Source organism: Heloderma suspectum, chromosome 4 (genome assembly GCF_057233095.1).
Source record: "Heloderma suspectum isolate Gila_16-S chromosome 4, 16-S_ref, whole genome shotgun sequence".
Classification (NCBI taxonomy): domain Eukaryota; kingdom Metazoa; phylum Chordata; class Lepidosauria; order Squamata; family Helodermatidae; genus Heloderma; species Heloderma suspectum.
In genome coordinates, this window is record NC_139461.1 from 286,723,289 (window position 1) to 286,746,822 (window position 23,534).

A 23,534-nucleotide genomic window follows, 5' to 3' on the forward strand; every position below is an offset into this window, starting at 1 on the left:
CTTTAAATATTTATTTTCCTTTTCTACAAGAAAATAGTGCTTATTTCCAAGTAAATGAGATCCATGTTGGGGCAGCAGAAGCAGTAGTCATGATGGCGGTATGATTTCAGTGACTTTAAAATGCAAAAGATCCCAAGGTATTTTTTTTAGTTTGCATTGGCAAACAGGTATTTGGCCTTTTTTTAGCTCTAACATATCAGGAACATAGAAGCAGTTAGAAAGCATGGAACAGTTGTGAAAAATGGGAGAAGAGAAATGTTCGTGGTGTGCTTCACAACTGAAATAATACACATGGCCATCTAAATGGACTTATAGGGTCCCCCCATAAATCTAGGATCTAAAATGACCTAGTTGCACCATGACACACACTTAGGGATGTATGGGTTTTGTTAAATCCATTCTGTCTGTGTTTCATGGATTATCAGGCATCTTTCATTCCGTTGTCCACTCATTGACGGAATTGGACTTTTTTTTTTTTTTTTTACCAGAATGTCGTTCTACATGCGCTAATACACATTAGCACAACTGCACATTAGCGCTAATGCACACTTGCAGTGATGCGCATTAATTAATACACTAATGTGAATTAATGCAAATCTCCCCCCCAAAAGTGAAAAACCGGTCCGCAACTCCACAGAATTCGTGTGATTCGGAAAACACCAGACCACTGCAGAACCCACAGTTGGGATCCATAGAAATTTGAACTCATTTTAATCCATTGTGGACTTTTCTGACATCCCTACACACATCTGGGAAATTGGGCATCTCAAATGGATCCACACTTCTGAATGGCACAGGGCAATTCACACACCCCATTTTAGCGTGTTTTTCCTCCTAGTTAACCCAGTTTGAAGTCAGAATGGTAAAATGGGGAACAGGGACAGGCATCAACATAATAGAGAGTTAGTATTCCCATCCCATCCTTGCTTAAAAGTGAAGCCGCTCCAAGCCACCTGCATTAAAATACCACATGCAGACCAAATGCAGCCTTGATTGATTAATTGATTGATCTGGCGAGGTCCCCGTCAAGTATTGTTAAAATGGCCTTCCTCTGTAATCCATCATTCTTCATGCCTCTGTGAACTTCCAGGCTCCAGCTGGGGCTAGGAGGAAAAGCTCCAAAGACGAGGAGGAGGGGGCAGTGGCGACTGTGAGCTGATTGGCTGGACCGTGACAGGAAATGCCAGAGAGAGGCTGTGAGATTCCAAGAAGACTCCAGAGGTTTGGGATGATCAGCATAAGAAGCAGATGAGCTCTGTGGTGTTTATGGAGCTGGCCTGAAATGTTGGAAGATGCGCCATCCTTGGCACGGCTGGCTACAACTTGCCTTGAGCTCCCTGTCATGAAATCTTGCACACTTTCTCTTCTTTCATGCCTCTGTCCTCAGACAGGACCGTTTTGATTTCATTGCAAGGGACACAGGCGGAGGAGGTGATGGAAGTGGTGGTGATGGTGGTGGGAAATCCCACCTTTAAACAGTCATATAAAAGGTGCATGTGATGTGCGAAAACCACAGTTATGTTCACAGGGTTGGAACAAGAGAGGATTCAAGCCCCACGGCTTACCTTGGCTTAAAAGGGCGACTTTGTACTGAGGGCGGGAGGGGGAGACCACCAGCATGCAGCAGTTTTACCTGGAGAGGCCGCCTTCCCAGCTTCCAGACCCCCTACCGATGTTGTGTTCAGAGGAAATGTCTTTAACTAACCACACATTCTTTAACCTCCCCAACTGACCTCCGGCTCATTTAGTCCAGTCACCTAAACCATCTGCTCTTTTCCAAGATGCAACTGCAGCCAGGATGGGCGACCCAGCCGCTCCGTCAAAATGTTATGGCTGCTTTCGAGCAGCAAACACACACATGGCCCCTGACCCTGATCTGTTTTGAATTGGCCCATAGAGTCCAGATAAGGCCTTTAAGCCACCAAGCTGGATGCAGCCGATGCATTGCCACCTACCAGGATCTCAGGAAACCTCCTGTTTGGGGGCCTGTCTGAGCCTGCAAAAATGCAGAGGTGCTCCCGCTGGTGGTGTCATAGGCTTCGGGCATGGTTAATGTGGGGGTGAGTTTGCCTGCTCAACTTGCATCTGATGGGATTATTTAGTAATGATGCCTCCTGTTAGAAAGGCAATTAACAGAGAAAAACAAAAGGCAAAACAGAATGAGCGTTTACCAGCCCCACATGCACGCAAGCCATGGTAGCACAATAAAAGGAGACCACCCCCTTCTTCAGTGAAGGAAAGAAAAAGTTTTACGCACAGATATTCTTGCATATACAGTGCGGGTACTGAGTAGAGTTTCAATAGGGTTCATTTAGTTAATTTTGTGTTCAATTACACCAGCAGGAATGAGAGAACAAACACACATGCCCCCAGCAATGGTGGAAGTCGGGAGGTGGGGGGAGGAAGGGGAAGAGCAAAAGGAAGAAATCACAGGAAACCACATTGTAGGTTATAGAGCTAGCTGTGGTCAAAATTGAATTCCCATGAATTAGTCAACTGCAACCCTGCCCCCTTCCAGTAACTTGCAGGCGAGATTGTGATATTACCAACAGCAGCGCCCCCCCCCCCCCGCCCCTTCACGGCCCTGTTATTCAGGCAACGCATTTCAGACCCAGGAACTCTCACAACAGCATTTGTTATTCCAATGTACATGAGAGGAGGAGTCACGCACCAGACAGCCTCAGTGCCAAGACCTGCACTAAGAAAGAAAAAGGTAAGCCCTGCCCAACCTCCAGAAAAGGAAGAAAAATGACTAAAGGGCGGTCCGATCCAAGTCCAGTTTAAAGACACATAGGAAGGGGCAACAATCAGCAGTTAATACCTGGACAGCAAACTGAGCAGGTACACGCATCCCCGGGTCACAGTCTTCCTCACTATGATGAGGTTATTGTAGTTCTATTTCAAGTACAGTAATTCTTTCTAGATGTGCATCTATACATATAAATTAATATATGCACATTTCTTCCAAATCTCAGTCCTGTTTTGTCCGCTTTTTTGGTGATGCGTTTCCTCCTTTCTGGTGACGCGTCAGTGGCCGCGCCGTCTCCAAAGTCCCAATCTGCAGATTTATTTCATTGCAAATCTTGAGTTTGCTGGTGCCGCATTTATGACATGGTAGATTTATGATTAGGATTTGCTGTGGTTGTAAAAGAAAAGAAAAATTAAAGGTTTGTCATTTTCTCAATTAAAATTGAGCCCCAAATGGAACTGGTATTTGCCCCATGGGGAAAAACTTACAGGAATCTATACATTTTCCCCTCCCCAAGAGCAAAGAGAAGCTTTAGAGGAGCAATTTTTAAAATCAGGGAAATGGCATGGGAACAAGAGTTAGACACACCCCAGCATTATAGTCCCAGTTAGATTTTCCTCTCCCAGGAATGTTTTTTTCTTCCTCATTGTTCTCCTCATATCATGTATAGTTTGATCCTTAAGTAAGCATATATTGCACTGATATTTTCATAAACTGCCCTGCATAAACGCAACATATGATTTATTTCAATGGCCTGGGAATGATCTAAGATTCACGTTATGGAAAGTGACATATAAGGCATGGGCGTCTTGTGGGGAGGAAACATGGTCTATATATTTTTTAAGATTATATATTTTTTAAAAAAATCTTTTTTTCTTTCTCAGCTCACCCCAACCCACAAGGTTAGGGCAGAGGGTAGGAGCACTTTCCTATCAGTACTTCTGCAGCTTCACCATCCCCTTTTCACAAAAAGACACCACAATACCTGATGAAGTGCCTCTCCTGGCATGAACCGACCCATACACTACATTCAGCATCAAAAGCCCTCCTCCAGATGCCTCCTCCAAGGGAGCCTCAGAGGGTGGCAGCAAGGGAGAGGGGCTTCGCAGTAGTGCCCCCCACAATTATGGAATGATCTCCCCAGTGAGGTCTGCCTGGCGCCAACATTGTTATGTTTTCCGCACCAAGTTAAAACTGTCCTCTCAGGCATTTGGCAGCATATAATAAGTTTTTAATCAGGCCTTGGATTGTCTTCCATTGATTGTTTAAAAAATTCTTCTTTTTTAAAATATATGTTGTCTGTGTGTGTGCTGTCTGTTTATATGTTTTTATGTAAATCACTTTATATAATGTATTTTTACTGGTTTTTAACCTTTGTGAACCACCCAGAGAGTTTCAGCTACGGAGCCGTATAGTAATGTAATAAATGAAATGAAATCTGATGTATTTATTTATAAGGTCTTACAGCACTTCTAAGAAATGCTCAGAACAAAATTATATCTCGGTTCTGATGTTTAACAGTTTCACCATCACTGTCTTAGTTAGGAGGACATTCTTGGTGCTTTCTTGATGCTTGATGCTTTCTAATGGCTGGATGGGACCTGGGGGAAAAGGAGGAGAACCTAATATGTAATACACTCAAGCCATTTAGGCTGCAATCCACGTGCACCAGAGCAACCCGGTTGACTGCAACGACATTCCCCATAAGGGTGTGGATTACAGCCGTACAAGTCTGGACTATTATTTTATTTATTGCATTTTTAAAAAAATCCCACCCTTCCTCCAAGGAGTTTGTGGGGTAGTGGCATACAAGGTTTTCCTCCCTGGCCAATGTTATCCTCACCAGAAATGTATGAGGTTAGGCTAGGCCGAAAGATAATGGCTGACCCAAGATTGTCTAGTGAGCTTCATGGCTGTGCAAGAATTTGAACCCAGTTGTTCCTAGTCCAACTTATTAACCAACACATTGGCACTGTAAGTCATACCTACAGTGTAAGGTAGATATGCAAGCTATAGGATGCTAGGACAGATCCTGGAGAGTGGACAGGGCCAGATTTTGACTGGGTACCCTGGATGCACCTCAGCTAGGCCTGTTCTGGAGGACAGGACCTCAAGACAGGTCTTATGCTGCACAGCCAATTGCCATTATTTTTTTAAATAATATACAGAAAACCCAGGCGAAATTTGGAAGATATAGTTGAGGAAAGAACTGACATGAAAGTAGAGGCTTGAAGAAAACGTGCCAGCCCAAGTGACTAAGGGCTGATTCATTTTGCTGCCACAGTTGCTAATGGGTTACTTGCCACTTCCTCATGGTTTCTTCCCGTACAGCTCTAGTAATGACTGGATACAGGAGCCACATGGATGGGGTCAAAGACATGGTTTCCTGACATCCAAACGTTGCCCTCTCTCCCAGCCTGAGAACTTTCCAGTGTGACAGAACACTGTCAATATTTTCTTTGCGTTTTTATGTTTCATTAGTGAAATATCCACCAAATGGTGGAAACGTTATGAAGTCATTCCCCCAAATGGTGGGAACGTTATGGGTATGTTATGGGAATGTGCTGGTTGTTGCTCACCTCTGTAGGTGAGGCATTACTGGCCTTTTGCTTCCATGGCGATTATTGCCTCTTTCCTTAATGTGAGGTGCACTGGGTGCTAGCCTTGCAATAGGTCTGAGATGAGGGTGTAACTGGTGTAATGATTGTTGATGTCTCAGAGCACTGATGCCACTTTAAAGCAGGGAAAAGCAGTGATGTTCCCCCATGCAGTTTCTAGGAAGAAGGGAAATTCACAGGGAGATCTCACCCAGGTGAATAGCAGCAGGTTCCCGATACACAATCTTTTGCCTTTCCCTGGCTCTCAACTTTCAGGTCAGTAACAGTCCTAGTCATCTTGGCAAAGCAGTTTGGAGGAGAAAGCAGTGGACAGATAATCTTGTCCATATGTGGGATATTATTGGTAAGGTTTATTAACAGGCAATGATAAGAAACCTTTTGACAACATAGATCAGGCAATGCTTCGTCTCTTGATGTCTCAGTCGGTGGAGGCTCTGATGTCAATAAGGTGGTGAATCCGCTCCAGGTTTCAGGCAGAACCAGTCAGAACTCTAGAGGAGCTACTGAAGCTGCAGCTGGATAGCTCCTTTCTGACTTGTTCTGACTGAAACCTGAAGCGGATTCACTGCCCCACTGACATCCGAGCCACCAGCCTCCACTGGTCTCAGTGCAACATTTTAACCAGTGGTGCCATCAAGGCAGGACTTTGGAGGAGAGGTCTAGGGACCCACTCTGCAGAATGAGCAGAAGGGCCCTCAAATGCAACAGGGTTGGCTTGTCACATATTCAAGTAAATAAAGTTGAACTAACTGTACCACTGACATTAACAAAAGTTCCACCTTCCATAAAGATTCACCATCATCATCTTGCTCTTTTCCATCCAAAACAGACCCAAGGTGACTTTCAAAATCAAACAGAACGCCAAAACAAGGAACAATCTTCAACTAAATACAAGATACAACCATCTGATTCTGCCAACTGACCCACTAGGAACATGGTCAAATACAAAGATTGTGTTGGCAGGGGAGAATTAGAACCCTACAGGAACATTCATTGCTTCTGGACCAAGTTTGCACCAGTGTTGTTAGGGCACAATCCTATTTATGTTTTGACAGAAAGAAGTCCTACAACTCCCAGCATTCCCCTGCCAGTGCTGGCTGGGGAATGCTGGGAGTTGCAGGACTTCTTTCTGTCGAAACATGCGCAGGATTGCCCCCTTAGTATCACTCATGGCCTGGGCGTGGTCTGGCTGGAAAGACATATGGCTGCAGGAGGCAATATGCGCAGTAATAAGTACTCTTTGCTACAGTAATGGCCCCTTCAGCAAGACTAGATTCCAAGGGGTTGTTGCATTATCAGTTCATTATTGTTAAAAGCACTACAAGAGATATTATTTTTGTCCCCCCTGCTCCAGGCACGTTTTTATGGATCGTTGCTTCTTTGCTATGGTATGCTCAGCAACCTAACCCACGCAGGTTTGTTGTAAAATGTCTTGCAATTACCACCTGTCCAGAAGAGCTTTTGTATTTAAAAACAAAAAAACACGCATTTTTGCCCAACAGCATTGTCTTGCTCCAATTTGACTTTCCTGCCTGAGCCAGAGCTCTGGCCACCCATGTTAATCACATCCAGCATGTTTTCTAATAAAGCATCATTCTTGTAACCAAAGTTCTATTGCCCCCCTGGCAGCATTAGAGCATCCAGGAATTCATGCCAACCACAACCCTTTCTGTAAGCAGATTAAAAAGAGAATCCATCATTTTATTTTCATCAGGTTGATGAGGCCAGCCCAAGTGCAGTTAGCCTTAATTTGAAAGGCAAATTCTCATGCATCTCTTTTACACGATGAAGTCACCATACATTGCCTCTTTCTGGCATGGTCTTGTGGATGGTATGATACATGTCGAGACTGCAAGTGAGTCTACTTTTTGGATCGATTTGAAAATTTTCCAGGATGTGTCAAGCTATGCGTCTTGACATTCACAAGTCGGTCACCATAGCAAAATCCTTCTGGGGGTGGGGGGGTAGATCAACTTGTAATAGCTTTAATGTTTAAGCTTCATATTACAAAAAAGAAAAAAGATCATGTACATTTGGCTCCCTCAGTTAGATGCCTTCCACTCAAAAGCAGACACATACTGACATAAAGGGTAGCCTTCAAGCTATTAGGGAATTGATATGGGAAAATACATACTTGTTCACTCTTTTAAATTTAAAAACAACAACAACCATAGATGTATTTCTGTGCACATGCACTCCTCCTTTACCATACCCAAAACAAATAATGAAAAACCCCTAAAAATGCACACACATACACACACACACACACACACAGGTGCAAAAGTATTCCAGAAATCTGAAAGGGAGAAATGTGGCTCTGGGATGTGACAGGCACTAGCCAATAGGCAACCATGATTGCTATAGAAACATCTGTAGCATTAAATTTCCCCTCACTTCTGAGAGTACAGATTTGGCTTTTCCAAGTAGCATTTGAAGTGCCCAAACCCTGCAAAATTGGTTGGGCCAGAGACCACCAGCAGGGCAGATAAATGTATGTATGCATGCATATGCACTATGGCAACCATGGAACTAACATACCACCCATACCCCACCACTATTCCGAAGGTGCTACGTCTCAGGAGATGGAAAGGTCAAAAGGGTCTTTTTTACAGCACGTCTGTGATATCATAAAAGACAAACAAACAAGTTATCAGGTTCCAAATTATTAAAAAGTTGCACTGCTCAGTTCAGTATGTGGCCATATAGCTCTCATGCAATATATAGGTAGTGAATGTCCCTCCTTCTCACATCCACAAAAATAAAGATGAAAAAATATGGAGATCTAATACAATCCTATCAGGTCATCAATGGTTTCATAAAGTGTGGGCTGGGAGCTGTCTCATGAAGAAGCTTTTACATCAAATCAAAGAAATAATCAGTCCTGCTAATCTTGAAGACAGATCATAGATATAAAAACTCATTCTCCAAGTGCTTATCCTTATTTACCCCAAACAGCACCATTCACACAAAAGAGAGGGATTTTAAGCAGGCTTGCAGGAACCCCAAGATTTCCAGAAGTTAAAACAAAACACTGAGAACAAAACTGAGGTAGGGACCCAAAAATAGCCTGATGAGACCTGAAAATGCACAGTGGGCACAGAATGCGGAGTGTCTGGAAGTGGGGGAACGGAATGGAGTATTATCGAAAAGGGCATGGCTTGCTGACTAGAATCCTGGACAGGACCATTCCACGTTGCAACATTTTGTTGCGGAGCCCACTAGTTTCCTTTTCATGTGGAAGTCTTTTCGAGCCTACACAAGGCACTTGCTAGCAAGCACCCAAATTTCCCCTCTCCTTGACTTATGGAACCTGTGTTGTATTCAGGCATGGTGAATTACATGCGTGGGGTTCCATTAAGGAGAACCTACCCTCCAGCCTCTCCCTTCTGGCTCTTTCTTCCCTTGAACTAGTAGAAACACTCTTCGGGAGGGGACAACCCAGAACCTGAGTGGGATCCAAGGGGACAATGCAGCCTTCGTTCACTTTGCATGAATAGAGCTGCTGGTCAATTGCACTTCCATTTGTTGCCCACTCTTTGGACAGATTAGCTGAGGTAGGGCTGTGGAACTGGAAGTCTGCAGGTCAGACTCATCTGGAGCGAAGGTGGCAGCTGATCTATCACTGTCAGTCTTTCCTGGCATCTGAGCCTGCTGGACTCATTACATCTGGAGCAACAAAGGTAGGAGGCAGAATAAACAAACCGGGTGGAAGCAACAACTCATGGCCTCAAGTGACTGATTTAAGAACAACAGATTTGGACTGTTTGACAGCCTCCTGACTCATTGCAATGGGATGCAGCCCCGCCACTGACTTCTGCAGGTTCCTGGGAAGCGTGCAGTGAAGCCGCTTGAGTGACTCACCAAGGCTAGAGAGAGAAACAGACATAAACACCTACCAAATAACCAAAGTCAGAGAATCACTAACTGCTGTGACTCTGTCTTAGGGACTTTCCAAGCGGTGCCTTTTCAAAAGTGCAATAATTTCACAATCGTTCCTCACTTGTATGGGATTTAGACGTTTCCCCTTAAGGCAGCACTTTTGCTGGAGTGAAATGGCATTCTGCCCGCACTCAGCACATATGCTGCTGGGAAAATGCAATACCTCACTGCCTCCCTCTCCTCCCCCACCCCCGCGCCCCGCCCTGCTGTGAGCTAGCCTGTTTATTTCAATTGTGCATGATGTGTGGAATATTTTATTTATTAATCAATAGATACCTCACATATCAGTACAATTTTATCAGGATGACATACAGACTGCAAGTTAAAAGAAAGTAATCAAATACAAAATCGCAAGCAGAAAAAAAATTAAAACAGTGCAGAAACAGCATAAAAACTCAGAGCTAAAACTTTGTTCCTGTTTACGAAATCTAGGAAAATAAAAAGGCCTTTGCTGAGCACCAAAAAGCTAACAACACAGGTGCCAGGTGAGCCCCCTTGGGGGAAAACATTCCATAGATGGGGGCACTGAAGGCTCCCTCCTGGTTGCCACCTGCCTCACCTCATTCAGTGGAGCACCTGGAGAACAGCATAAGACCTTAACGTATAGAGGAAAGCTAATGCGATGGACTATTAGTGCACAGGTGTGATTGCGCTAAATGCTTACTGCCCATAGCATCAGTAATGTCACAACTCCCCCATGCTATTTTGGTTACTTATTATTAAAGCTGTACTGCACCATCCTATGCATGTCCACTCAGAAGTAAGCCCCATTGAGTTCAATGGGACTTACTCCCACGTAAGTCCGTATAGGATTGTAGCCTCTGTCGGTCTTTAGAATCTGAATGTATCACGTCATAGAACGAACTGTTGTGAAGAAGGTCAGGTCAGGTCTTGGATTCAAAACGCTTAACCTATTCACAAAGCATATTTGGAGAGTAATATTCATCGCTCGATCACTGCCATCTTCTGCTGCCCCTGTTCTTCCACACAATATAGCTGCGGCAATCATGGGTGCCATTTTCCATCCAATACGTGCACATACAAGTATTCCTTTCAAAATGGTGGCTATAGCAGAAGCAATGGGTTTGGTGTAGGGACAGTATTCACAGGGGACAAAGGAGGATAAATTCACCAAGCCTGGTCTACGAATCCTTTAAATTTGAGCCTAAACCGCAATCCTTCCATCTGTAGTCAAGCAAAAAATATAAAAATAATCAGCCAAGCTTGTCCCCTGCTCCACCCCTTCTCTTTCCTCACTGTGTATGTATGTATGTATGATGATGATTTATTACATGTATATACTGCCCAACAGCCAAGGCTCTCCTGGCAGTTCACAACAATTAAAATCATAAAATACAACAGGATAAAACATAATATAAGGTTATGCCTGGTATGCAGGCTTCCAGGTCTGTTCTTATGCTTTCAGTTTGTTTCAGACTCCAAAGAGAGCCTCCTTTTGGTGATCAAAAAGCTTTCTTAGTTCTTCAGTACCCAGACAGATTGCTCACCATTTGGCATTTGCACAGGGGCTTGGATTTCCCACAAAAGGGGTTGCAGTGGGCTTTTCCCATGACAATACCAGAGGAAAACCTTGTTTCTCATTCCCCCAACAACACACACACCTGCACACACACACACACAGGCCACGTGTCCTCTTTTACAGAGGACAGTCCTTTATTTGAAGGGCTCTCAGTGGACAAGGTGAAGGGCTGTCCTGTCCAATTCTAATTTAAAAAATAAAGAACCATAAGAACTGTTGCCCACCAACAACACCTGGACAGCCGACTGAACAGATGGGCACCTAGGTCACCTGGCCACAGTCCTCTATACTACGGTGAGATGTTGTTGTTTATTCGTTCAGTCAATTCCAACTCCTCGTGACTCCATGGACCAGCCCACACCAGAGCTTCCTGTTGGCCGTCGCCACCCCCAGCTCCCCCAAGGTCAAGTCCATCACCTCCAGAATACCATCCATCCATCTTGCCCTTGGTTGGCCCCTCTTCCTTTTGCCTTCCACTTCCCCTAGCATCAGCATCTTCTCCAGGGTATCCTGTCTTCTCATTATGTGATGTACTGTATTTCTATTTATATTATAACAATCATTCCTACATTTGCATCCATACATACGAATTAGCATATGCAAATTGTATGCAAATTTGTCTCTTTCCTCCCTCTTTTTCATAAGCAATTACTCTACACACAAACACATAGTCCCATGCCTAGTATTTTTGTTTAGCAGGTCTAAGAATTATGGAGGCCAGGAGTCCTACTTTACCAAAGACAGCGCTCTATTTCAAGGTGTCCTTCATTTGGAGGACTGTCCAAAGTATGGTTTAAAGATAAAGAACTCTTAAGACGGGAGAGCAGCGGGTGGCCTTGAAGTCGCCCATCCACAGTAAGCCCCTAGAGAGCAGACTGAGCAGGCACACAGGTCACCTGGTCTTCCCTGGTATAAACACAGAGATGTACTGTATTTCTATTTAAATTATAATGACTTATGCATTAGCATATGAACATTTTATGCAAATCTGTGTCCTCTTTTGTTCTTCTTTGGTGATGCAGAAGTGGCCTCCCAACGACATGGATACATTGGTGCCATTAACACTGCAGTGGAATCTGCTGCTATCTAGGCTACCATGCAAATCCATTTAGCACCCTATGTGCAAGCTGGGAAGCCAGGAGTTGATTTATTTGGTACCCAGGTGTCAATGCTAAGAAACGGCTCAGTGAGTGGGGGGAAAGTAATTAAAAGCTCCTTCCCTGAATTGAGAAAGAGTATTGTGGCACCTTAAAGACCAACTAACAAAATAAATTATGGCATAACCTTTTGTGGACTAGAGTCCACTTGAGCAAATGCAAAAAGTGTTAACCTCAGTTAACAGGTACATGCACACATCAGGGGTACAGAGAAAAGCAAAGAGTGATCTCCGATGGAAATGGGGAGGGGGGGCAAAAAACAACACTCCATTATTTGGTGATGAAGAAAAGTCTGATAGAATGTCACCGTTCCCTCAACCTGAAGTCTGGAGGGTGGCCCTGAGAGAGAGGGTCTTTTTCCTGACCCCTGTCCCTGACCCCAGTTTGTGGAATGCTCTTCTGAGAGATGCTCACCTGGAACCCACTTTAACATCCTTTTGGTACCGGGCGAAGATATTTTTATTTAGGGGGAGGCCATAGCTCGGTGGGAGAGCACCCATTTTGCATGAGGAAGGTCCCAGGTTCGATCCTTGGCGTCTCCAGTTAGGGCTGGAAAAACACTTGCCCGAAATCCTGGACAGTTGCTGCCAGTCAGTGTAGACAATACTGAGCTAGATGGACCAATGGTCAGACTCAGTATAAGGCAGCTTCTGTGTTCTACCTATTCCCCCAGGCCCTTTAAACATCCTGTTTATTATCAGTTTCTGGTGAGGATGGTTGCTGGCGCATTTTGGAGGGTTTTAGTTCATTGATGTGATTAATTGACTTCTACTGGTACTGGCATTTCTTTTATCCTTTCATGCTGGATTTAGATCTTATTGTTAATTGCTGTATGTTTATTGTTTCGAATTTTGTTCTATATTGGATTTTCTACATCACTTATGGCACAATCCTATGCATGTTTAGACAGACAAAAGTCCTACAACTCCCACAGGATTGCGCCCTTAGAGAATGTGTTTATCGAGTGACTATCAAATATACTAAATAAATAAATAAAGTTCCCAAGTAGCGGTCAACAATGTGCTTCTACCCCAGAGACGCCCCCCAAATGGCTTCCTGACAGTTTTGGAGGCAGGATGAATGGCCAACACTTGTGAACCAGCAAATGTCCTTATTATCACCTAGGTGGTGATCCTGTTTGGAGAGATAGAATTCTTGCAAATCCCTGTGATGTCTCCCAGGTTCTCTAGCTTATGTCAGCAGCATCAACAACCCAGTCTCCATCAGTAACTGAAATTATAGCCAGATTTTTTCAAAGACCCCTGGCATTTGACAGAGGAAAACACACAGGCAAGCTTGCTTTGCTCTGTGTGAACAACAATGTTATGGTATGGAAGCGAGCAAGACAAAGAACAAGCAAGCAAGCAACTTGCAGAAGGTTTGGCAGCATGCCTAGCCAAAAAGTCTAGCTTTAGCACCCCCTCCGTTGAGAAATTAAGCAATGCCTTGCTATTGTATCATCCAGTCAATCCAATTATCCAGTCGAGATGACTAGAAACTCTATCAGCAGTCTTGTTTTGTGCCTGAGGCCTATTCTGAACTCATCAGCCCTAAAGCTGAAGTTTTAGAGCAGAGGAGGCTTGCAACATAATGGGAATTTTCCAGTTCTCCTGTGCTTTTTTTCTGCTGTTGCTGTTTTTGGTCAAGTAGCATTATCCAAGAAAATACAAGTGGGAATGAGAAACAAAGGAAAGCTAGGAGCTCCAGGTTAGAAGAGAAGAGACACAGAAACAACAAAGAGGGAAGATTGAGGGAGAGGAAAGAGAAAATAGTCAACAGTAGTAAAAGTTTCCACTTTACCTCTTTTTGACCAGTCCGACTGACATTTTATAGCCTTTTAAATAATCGCTCATTTCCAAAATAGGAATGGACCCTTGATGTTCAGAGGTACCTCAGATCATTAGATGCTGGATCCAAACAACAGGAACTGGCCATCACTGTTTCGCCCTTCTTATGAGCTTTCAAGAGATGTGGCTGTCTGGCTATGGTTGGACCCAAATTGTTTTGCAAGATGGTCCTTGGTTGATTCAGCATGACTGCAGGATGGCCTCTTACGCAGCACCAAAAAAGAGGAAATGCATCTGTTACAACAAAAAAAAACCCAAAGAGGACACAGATCTCCATAATATTTGCATATGTTAATTCATATGTATTGATGCACATTTAGAAATAATTACTATATTTTCATAGAAATACATCTCTCCGTAGTGGGGAAGACTGTGACCAGGTGATCTGTGTGCCTTGCTCAACCTGCTGCCCAGGTGCTACCTGTTGATGGGCAGCTTCAAGGCCTCTGGGCTCTCCCCTTTCATGGTTCTATGTTTAAACCCGGGCAGCTCTTCAAATAGAGGACTGTCCTCTATAAAGTAGGACACATGGCTACCCTACATTCTCATGTAAAAAAACTGTTTGTATAGAGAGATCGGCAAAGTCTGACTGGAAACTGAACTGAACAATGCCAGGTTGTGCCATATTTTCCCCACCCTGAACATCTTACAGTCCAGAGACTCCCATGGAGCAAAATGGATTAGGAAGACAAATATCTGTTGGTAAAAGCGCTTTGAATTTCTCAAAAACTTACAATCAGGGTTAAGGCCACGCAACACCTCTGCATCCACAGCAATCAGAGTTGCTTCAAATCATATATTTCCTACATGAAAAACACTTTCCCATTCATGGAATTGCCACTTTTCCTTTCATATTTTACTGGCCCTTTTCTTGTGTCTTGAACAGCACCTGACTTGCCCCACTGAAATTTAGTAGGTGAAGCTTTCCGTGGCATGGGGATATGCAATGGAAACAGTTTCACCTGCAAAATGTCTGTGACTCATGCAGTTATTAAAGGTACAGGAGCAGGGTCAGGAAAAAAGATGGCCACCTCATAGATCATCAAGCATGACAGTCACACACACATCTGTTTCATTCTGTACACTTATGGCATGCATGCACCAGGGCGCCACAGTGAAATCACATAAAGAGCTTCTTTATACTACAATAATCTCCTGAGGTTTGGCGTCCTTTTTTCTAAAATGAAAGGTAGCAAGAGGCTACAAATCTGATTTGAGGAAGGGAGAGGTGGAAGGGCAGCTCAACCCTTTCCCCACTCAAAATTGCCCTTCCGCAATGCTTTGCCAGCCACAGAGCTGGGGGGATGAATGGTGGAGATCTGGCCAGAGGTGTTTGCTAGGCGCTTAAAAGATTCAGGGCCTAGGCCCGTAGGACACAAATCAGCATTAGAATTGCACATGCTAATCTATATCTATATATGCAAATTTAGAATACTTAGGAGGATTTATTTAAATTTTACAAGAGGCAAAGCCAATTAATTTCTTATCCAAATACTCTCAAATAAAACAAAAACCTTAAGTTAATTCACACCCTGACTAGGTCATCCCAAACCAATGGAATTTTTCTCCTAAGGGGGGAAATTGTGTGGTGTGTGTGATGGGGGGTGCAGCATGTGTGTGCATGTGCTGGGAAGAATTAAACAGTCCCTCAATTAAGCTGAGGAAAAAAAATATTGGCACCAATGGACACGCAGGGCTCTGTGGAATAGATCTGGGGAAAGGTCCCATGGGCCCAGGCTTAGCAACACCCCTGGATATGGCTACCTGTCTGTATCATACCTCCTACAGGTGGAAAACCAGCTGAGGAAGGCGGTTATGAGCAGGACAAAAACAGCCAGGGGGGAATTTGTGTTAATGTGTCCACTCTTCACATTCTGTTCTTCCAATCAAATTTGCACTTCCTGCAGCAGCTACTGCTGCTTAGATGTTGAGAGCCTGTTATGCACATCTGCCTCTCATTTGGCCCTAAGAGGAAGGGACAGAAGTGAATTGGGACAGATCCACACCTCGTGTCATCACGATACTACCCCATCATGGTGACACCATATCTCTCTTGCTCATTCATACCGCGTAGCACACGGAATGACATTTGTTGAGGTATTTCGGATAGTACGGAATAAAAAGCGGGAAATATCACTAGAAAAGTGGCATACGTAATGCGTAATGTGTCCCACCCCTGATAGTTATCAATGCGCCTCAGTACTGATAAAAACCACTAGTGTAGATCTAGCCCAGGTCTACCCGGATGAGTTGACCTAGAACTTCCAGAATCCCCAGCCAGTATGGCCAATGCCCATGTTGGCTGAGGATTCTGGGAGTTGTAGGCCAACCCATCTGAAAGGCAGTAGGCTGGGGAAGCCTGCATTATGGGGTATGCCAGTCAGGGTGGCTGTGCGAGGGCATCTGCATGCACACACTGTGGGCCGCTCCTAGAATGGGTCATAGGTTTCAGAGGGGGAGTTGTGCGTCACTCTCCAGTGCATTAAGCAACAGTGAACTTCCCAGCGATAACAGGTCTCCGTGTCACTTTGCAGTCCCCACCTGGCTTTACAGCAGGTATCATCAGCTGATATCACTCCTGGAACCCTCTTCCAAGAACCCAGGGATGCAACAATGCCTGACCTTGTTCCTCCCCAGTGCCTTTGTTGTTTGAAGCCTCATCTAAGCCAATGCAAAGTAATCTGGTAGCTTTATTGCTCTTTACCAACATCAGCTCCGCTTTTATTTATTAGATAGGGACTATCTCTTATCTTGGCTTCTAAAGAACTGGTGGCAACATTTAAATAAACACATGAAATATCTACCCTTTAAGGGTTTTTTTTGTTTTTTTTAAAGAAGCTCCTGCCAGGCCTGGATGATCCGCCATCACTGAGGCCTGCAAACTCGTGCAGCATCATGTTCAACACACAGTCACGTGTAGTACTTTGGAACAACAGCAAAACCTCACAAAACATATAGGTTCCCTTTTGATATTTGTACATGCATCTACTCTTATATCGTGAGTAGGTCCTAATTAGAAACATTCCTTTTTGTGTTTTAGAATGTATGGGTTTCTCAGAAGGCCATAAACAGCAGCCTTAGAATTGGTGGAGTCTGGCCCAAGGAGGAAGAAGACTGCTAGGAAAGTAGGCAGTCTGGCTGAGGCCTAGTGCCTGAGGAATATGCAGCAGCCGGTAGAGCTGCCTAGTGCTCAGCTGGCTATTGAGTGGGGGACATTTTACTGCCTGCTGCTTTGTGTTGTGACAGGATTCCCGTACTTCTAAACAGCCTTCCCAACCTGGTGCCCTCCAGCTGTTTGGGACTAAAACTCCCAACATCCCTGACCATTGCCTATGCTGGCTGGGGCTGGTGGGAGCTGAAGTCCTAAACATCTGGAAGGCACCAGGTTTGGGGAGGCTGCCCTGTGCACACCCAGGACTTGAATTAGTGCATAGAAGGCTCCCAATGGCTACTAGTCATGATGGCAATATATCACTTCCAGTATCAGCTGCAGTATGCCTTTTTCCATGTATTTAATTTATTTTAATTTATTTTATTTACAACATTTGTATACCACTCCCATCCAAACAGATTCTGGAGTGGTGAACACAAGAAGTACAACAGTAAAAAAGATAAAAGATTAAAACAGCATATTTAAATTATTAAAAACAGAATGTCAATACAAATCGTGGCTGGTCATTTAAGGAATGCTTCCTGGAACAGAAATGTTTCAGGAGGCGCCGGAAGCAATACAATGTTGGTGCCTGCCTGACCTCCAGGGGCAAGAAGTTCCAAAGAAAGGGGGCCACCACACTGAAGGCTCTTCTGTGGATGGACTCCAGTTGGGCCATAGGTCCATGTGGAACCACCAGGAGCATGCCCTCTGATGACCTCAGTGACCGGGCAGGTTGGTAAGGGAGAAGGAGCTCTCTCAGGTATCCTGGTCGCAAGTTGTTTAGGGCTTTGTACACTAGTACTAAAATCTTAAGTCTGGCCCAGTAGCGAATAGGCAGCCAGTGCAGTTCCCTCAGCAGAGGAGTTGCATGCTGAAAAGGAGCAGCTCCTGACAACAGCTGAGCTGCTGCATTCTGCCCTAGCCCAGCTTCCAGAGCAGCCGTATGGGAAACCCCACATAGAGTGCATTGCAGTAACCCAGTCTTGAGGATACTAGCGCCTGTACCACAGTGGCCAAGCTATCCCTGTCCAGGAGAGGCCGTAGCTGAAAAACCAGCTGAAGCTGGTAAAAGACACTCCGAGCTGCCAAGGCTGCTTGGCCCTCCAGCAACAATGACAGATCTAGGAGTACCCCCAAACCTGATCTTTCAGAGGGAGTGCACCCCATCCAGAACAATGAGCCTATCTCCCAGACTTGGGAACCACTCACACGCAGGGCTTCCATCTTACCAGGATTCAGTTTCAGTTTAGTGGCCCTCATCCAGCCCACGACTGCAATTCCACTTGCTAGGGAGCATGAGCGAGAGGGTGCTATTGTGTTCATGCCCTGCTTGTGGGCATCCCATGGACATCTGATTGGCTGCTGTGGGAATCAGGAAACTGGGCTGATAGGCCTATGCTCTGATCCAGCTCTTAGGCTCTTAGGAATGGTGCACTATTGTCAGGAAGGAAGTGGTCAGATGAAGGAGGGAGCTAAGGAGATGAGGGGTTGTGAAGTCTAGCATTCCAGAGGTTGTAGCTCTCCTGTCAGTGTAGCATTGCGACAGTGTCTCCCCAGTGAAGACCAAGAAGCTGTGGGTGTGGTGGGCAGACTGAATTTAATATGCTGATTTGAATTACACAGCCAGTGATATAGTGTCAAGCTTCTCCTAAATTAGAATCCTTTCCGTTTGATAGGTACACATTTTGCTGCTCAGCCGAGAGAGGAACTCGCTGCTCTGTTGACCCTGGAGTGTGAACAGGCAACAACACCAAAAAGTAGATCATGAAAACAATCAATTTTATAATAGACCCCAAATCCCTTAATCCACATAATCTCTGGCAAAGTCAAGAGCCATTTCAATTGGGACTCAGAAGCAAGGCCTGTTCCTGTCAGGGAGAACAGAGCAGAAGTCATCTCTGAAACCACAAGTCCTCAAATATGTGAAACATCTATTTACCGCTGTTGCGTACGAAGGATACAAGAAGGACAGAGGGTAATGGTGCTATTATAACGACTGGCAGCAGGAGCCAAATGACTGCATATACTAGCAAGGGTGGGGAACCTGTGGCCACCCTGATGTTATTGAGCCCCAATGCCCATCAGCTGACGTAGGGTGGCCATGTGGCCTCTGTCTGAAGGGCTGCGCAGTCCATTTCTGATTTAGAGATAAAGAACCATAAGAGCTGTTAGCACCTGGACAGCAGACTGAATAGGCCGGCACACAGGTCACCTGGACACTGTCTTCCACACCATGGAGAGATGTCCTATATTTCTATTTAAGTTATAACAATTCTTTCTAAATTTGCGTTTATACATATAAATTAGCATATGCAAATCATGCGCAAATCAGTGCCCTCTTTTGTCCTCTTTTTTGGTAATGCATGTCCTATTTTTGGCAATGGAGAAGTGGCCACCCTATGCCCAGCCAGCATGGTGAATGGTTCAACAGCAGTTCAACAACATCTGGAACATCTCCACATGAGCCTAAAACCCCACATTTAAAAGGGGGCTTTCTGTTTCAAATGCAGGCTCACAACAGGCTCCCTTTACACACTCTTCTTTCCCCCCTCCCCTTTCCCCCTCCTTCTCTCCCTTATCTGAGCCTTCCATATTGTTTCATTGCTCTAGCTCCTCTTCTTGAGACTTTTCCTTTTTCATGGAGGGACCTCAAGCGAAACATAAGCGGGGAGTAAAGGTCATTCAGCGCGGGAGACGCCCTGGAGGTTGACGACATTATCTAAAGGGACTGCGGACTTCCGTGAGTGAGCAATCTCAATAGCAGGATAAAAGCTCCGTGTGAAGAAGCCCCTGGAGAGCTGCAGGTTTAGCACCTGGGTAAAAAGTTCCAAGACAGACCAAGGTCCCCTTTCCCCTGACCACCGATCATTTGTTACTGTTGGGAGGAGCTTTAAGCTAAAATGTGCTGGTATTTTTTGTATGTTTGGCCCCACCCCTTTCACCCTTGGCCCCGCCCTCCACCGGTATGTGGCCCCCGAGACCTTCTCTGAAATGGCATTTGTCCCTCAGGCTGAAAGAGGTTCTGCACCCCTGCTTTAGATGCTCAAGTGGCTTCAGTGGCCCAAAGTGCTTTTCATCAGCTTAGGCTGGTATGTCAGCTGAGACCATTCCATCCTGGACAGAGATAACCTGGCCGCATTTATGAATACCCTGCCAACATCTGTATCAGGCTACTGCAATGCACTGTACATGGGGCTGCCTTTGGGACTTCAATTAGTTCAAAACACTGGAGCTAGATTGTTAACAGATTGTTATTATAAAACATTTTTGTCCAGTGTTAAAGCAATTCCCTTGGCTTCCTGTATGTTTCCGGCCACCATTCAAAGTTCTGGTGCCAAACCAATAAAGCTCTTCTTGATGGTTTAGGGCCAGGATATGGATAAGACTGTCTGCTCCCATGTGAACCTGGCTGTTCACTGTGATCATCTTCAAAGGCCTTTCTCCAGGTGTCCTTGCTCTTAGAGGCTAGGCAGGGTGTACTATCATTTCAACAGAAAAAACAATACATCTCCCCATAACAGGGAAGACTGTGACCAGGTGGCATGTATGTTGTGCCTGCTAATTTATATGTATAGGTGCACATTTGGAAAGAATTAATGTAATTTAAATAGAAACACATCTCACCATAGTGGGAAGTCTGCGACCAGGGGACCTGTGTGGCTTGCTCAGTCTTCTGTCCAGGTGGATGAGGCAACTCCAAAGCCCCTGCTGCTCTCCCTTCTTATGGTTCTTTAAAGTGGACTTAGATTGGGCAGCCCTTCAAAGAGAGGACCGTCCTCTGGAAAGTAGGACACATGGCCACCTGGGACAGGATCTTTTCTCTGGTGGCATTCTGTTTATGGAACTCCCTCCCTAGGGAGAACCTCCTGGCAATTACTTTCTTGAGCTTTCAGTGCTACATTAATCTCATTTTGTTCACTTGGACTCTTAATACCGAGATGTTATGTTTCTGCTGTTTATATTTGTTGTTTTATGTTGCTGGTTTTGTTGGTTTCATTGCCTTTGTGTATTTTTTTTGTTGATTATGTGATTGTTGTTGTTTTATTGTGAACTTGTTTATAAGCCACCTTATGAATACCCTAGATGAAAAGGCAGAATAAAAAATTTATGCTGAAAGTAAGTAAATTCCAAAATCCACAGTAGTTCAATACCTTTATTAGGACTACCAAAATGTCACAAAATAGCAAGCAAGCTTTTGAGTTTTACAGAGCTCTTCATCAGGGTGGATATTAAGCAAAATGGGGGTAGAAGAGAGAAGAAAAGTTTGCTTGGTGCTGAAATTATAAATTTGGATTTGGTCACAGATTTAGGATGGTGTAGGAAAAGGCAGCCTTCCCAGATGCTAAGCAGGAAATATTAGGTTTTCAGGTGCTAGGGACAAAAAACAAACAAAAACAAATCACACAATGGCTGATTTGCTGTTTCTTAAAACGTAAAATCCTATGGGTCTCTAATCTTAAGAAAAAATACACTGGTTTCTTGTTGGGTAGAGAACTAAAGTAAAAAGTAATGTGGCAATTTTTATATTAGCAAAGCTGGAGATTAATTTTAGGTGATGCACTAGGGGAAAAAGTCAATGGAAACCAAATCGGATAGTATTACCTAGCAGTTGAATGGCATGTAACCCTCAAAACGCAAAGTCCCTTTTCAGAAGGGGAGGAGCAGAAACTAAAATCTTCCTCTGATTTTAGTTTCTGCTCCTAAAAGGCTAAATTCAGTATTCTTCAAGGCACACAAAACCAACAAACAAAGGAAGCCACATTGATTTGCAGAAGAATTCCAAACACCACAGTTGGGCAATACCTTTATTAGCAACCACCACAATGTCACAAAATAGTGAACAACCTTTCTGAGTTCTCCAGAACTCTTCATCAGGCTAAGAAGGAAGGAACTGAAACCTAGAGCAGCAGCCATGTTACAGGGTGTTTCAAAATGATGGACCCAATTTCAAAGCAGTCTATCACCTGCACGAAGAGCCTGTACCAACTGGTATGGCCTCATGATTAAACGTCGCCTTAACACATGCCAGACAGTCGTATGAGAGATTGCAAGTTCTCGGCTGGCGCAACGTGTGGACTTGTGCGGGCTACGCTGAAAAGTCTCTTGAATTCTTCTCACGTTTTCCTCTGGAGTGTGTGGTCGCCCTGTGCTCTTCCCCTTACATAAACAGCTTGTTTCCTCAAATTGTCGGAACCAACGACGAATGCTCTTTGGCATTGGCGGATCAATGCCAAAACGCCATTGAAACGCACGCTGCACCACAATTGCGGATTCAGTCTTGCTGAACTGCAGAACGCAAAACGCCTTGTGTTGCGGGGTCACCATCTTGCGAATGACTGAGGCTAGGGGCTGTTTGTGCACTGAGAGAGGCACCTAGCAGTAATCATTTGAAACTCTATGCCCCACCCTTTCAAGTGGTAAGAGTTTCATTCATGGGCGGTTCGTGGTTGCAGAGATATAGCGATTTCAAATCAGGTCCATCTTTCTGAAACACCCTGTATTACTGTTTAAATTACAGAGGGGGGAGAGGGAGGGGGATGGCCCCTCTACCTTTTGTGAAGGGTCCTTAACTACTGTGTTGGGACATGATTTGGTTGAAATTGGGGGAGTTCAGAGGTAGGGATTTCATTAAGGGCCCCTATTTTCTGTTCATAGTTCAAGGACCTTTTTATGCAAATTTTGTAAGAGTGCATTATGTGCAAACAATGACACACAGTATCTATCAGGAGAGATGAAAAGAACGTTGGCGATGCATATCTCCGTGGAATACTTCACTTGCTGAATTTCTGCCTGCCACGTAGGTGAGGAAAGCCACCATAACAGGAAAAAGGAGAAAACCTTACCCCAGTCTCTTCTGCAGCCTTCCCTAACCCAGATGTGTTGGACTACAACTCCCAACACTTCCAGCCAGCACAGCCATGATGGGAGTCATAGTAAAACACACCTAGAGGTCACCAGCTTTGGGAAAGTTGCTCTTCTGAATCCCATCAGTGAGTGCACTGAATCAGTTATCACCTTTTCTCCCCTTGCTAACATGCCATTTCATTCCAGGGCTTGTTTATCTTACTTAGCTCAGTGAGATGGTTCTTATATGTCAAGTAGCAATTTCAGGAGGTGATGATATGGGAGCTGGTTACACCCAGCCTTGGAGAATGCAGCCATCAATAGTGGAGATGAAAGACCACCATTTGTCCTCCTTGGGAAAAGAAGGAGGGAAATCAGTGTTTTATCACCTCCCTCTTTCTCCCCACTCCCCACAAAAAGAGAAAAGAAAAGAAAAAGGCCCTTTCTTAGAGTGTAAAGGAATCCTCCTCTCACCGACAAAGGATGAGGTTCCAGTCTTCAAATATCAACAGAGAGGGTATGCATAGCATTATGAGAACTTGGCTCTTGATTTCTGCCTCAGGGCACAATCCTATGCATGTTTAGGCATAAAAAAAGTCCTACAACTTTTTGTAGGACTTTGTAGGACTTTCTTCTGTTTAAACATGCATAGGATTGCACTCTAAGCCAAATCTAAGTCATATTTT

General features: G+C 44.5%; 1 long non-coding RNA gene across 2 annotated transcripts; it reads right to left on the minus strand.

Annotated features, from left to right (window-relative positions):
* Positions 1–2,228: 2,228 nt before the first annotated feature.
* LOC146348835 (uncharacterized) lies at positions 2,229–18,342 on the minus strand. Of its 2 annotated transcripts, none has more exons than XR_014789939.1 (3): positions 18,234–18,342; positions 13,804–14,053; positions 2,229–3,136 (listed from the first exon to the last, which is right to left on the minus strand). It is a non-coding gene; the product is annotated as an uncharacterized LOC146348835 (long non-coding RNA). The 2 variants fall into 2 exon arrangements; XR_014789940.1 differs by having other exon boundaries at positions 2,231–3,136; positions 13,804–14,084; positions 18,234–18,308.
* Between the last annotated feature and the right edge of the window lie 5,192 nt (positions 18,343–23,534).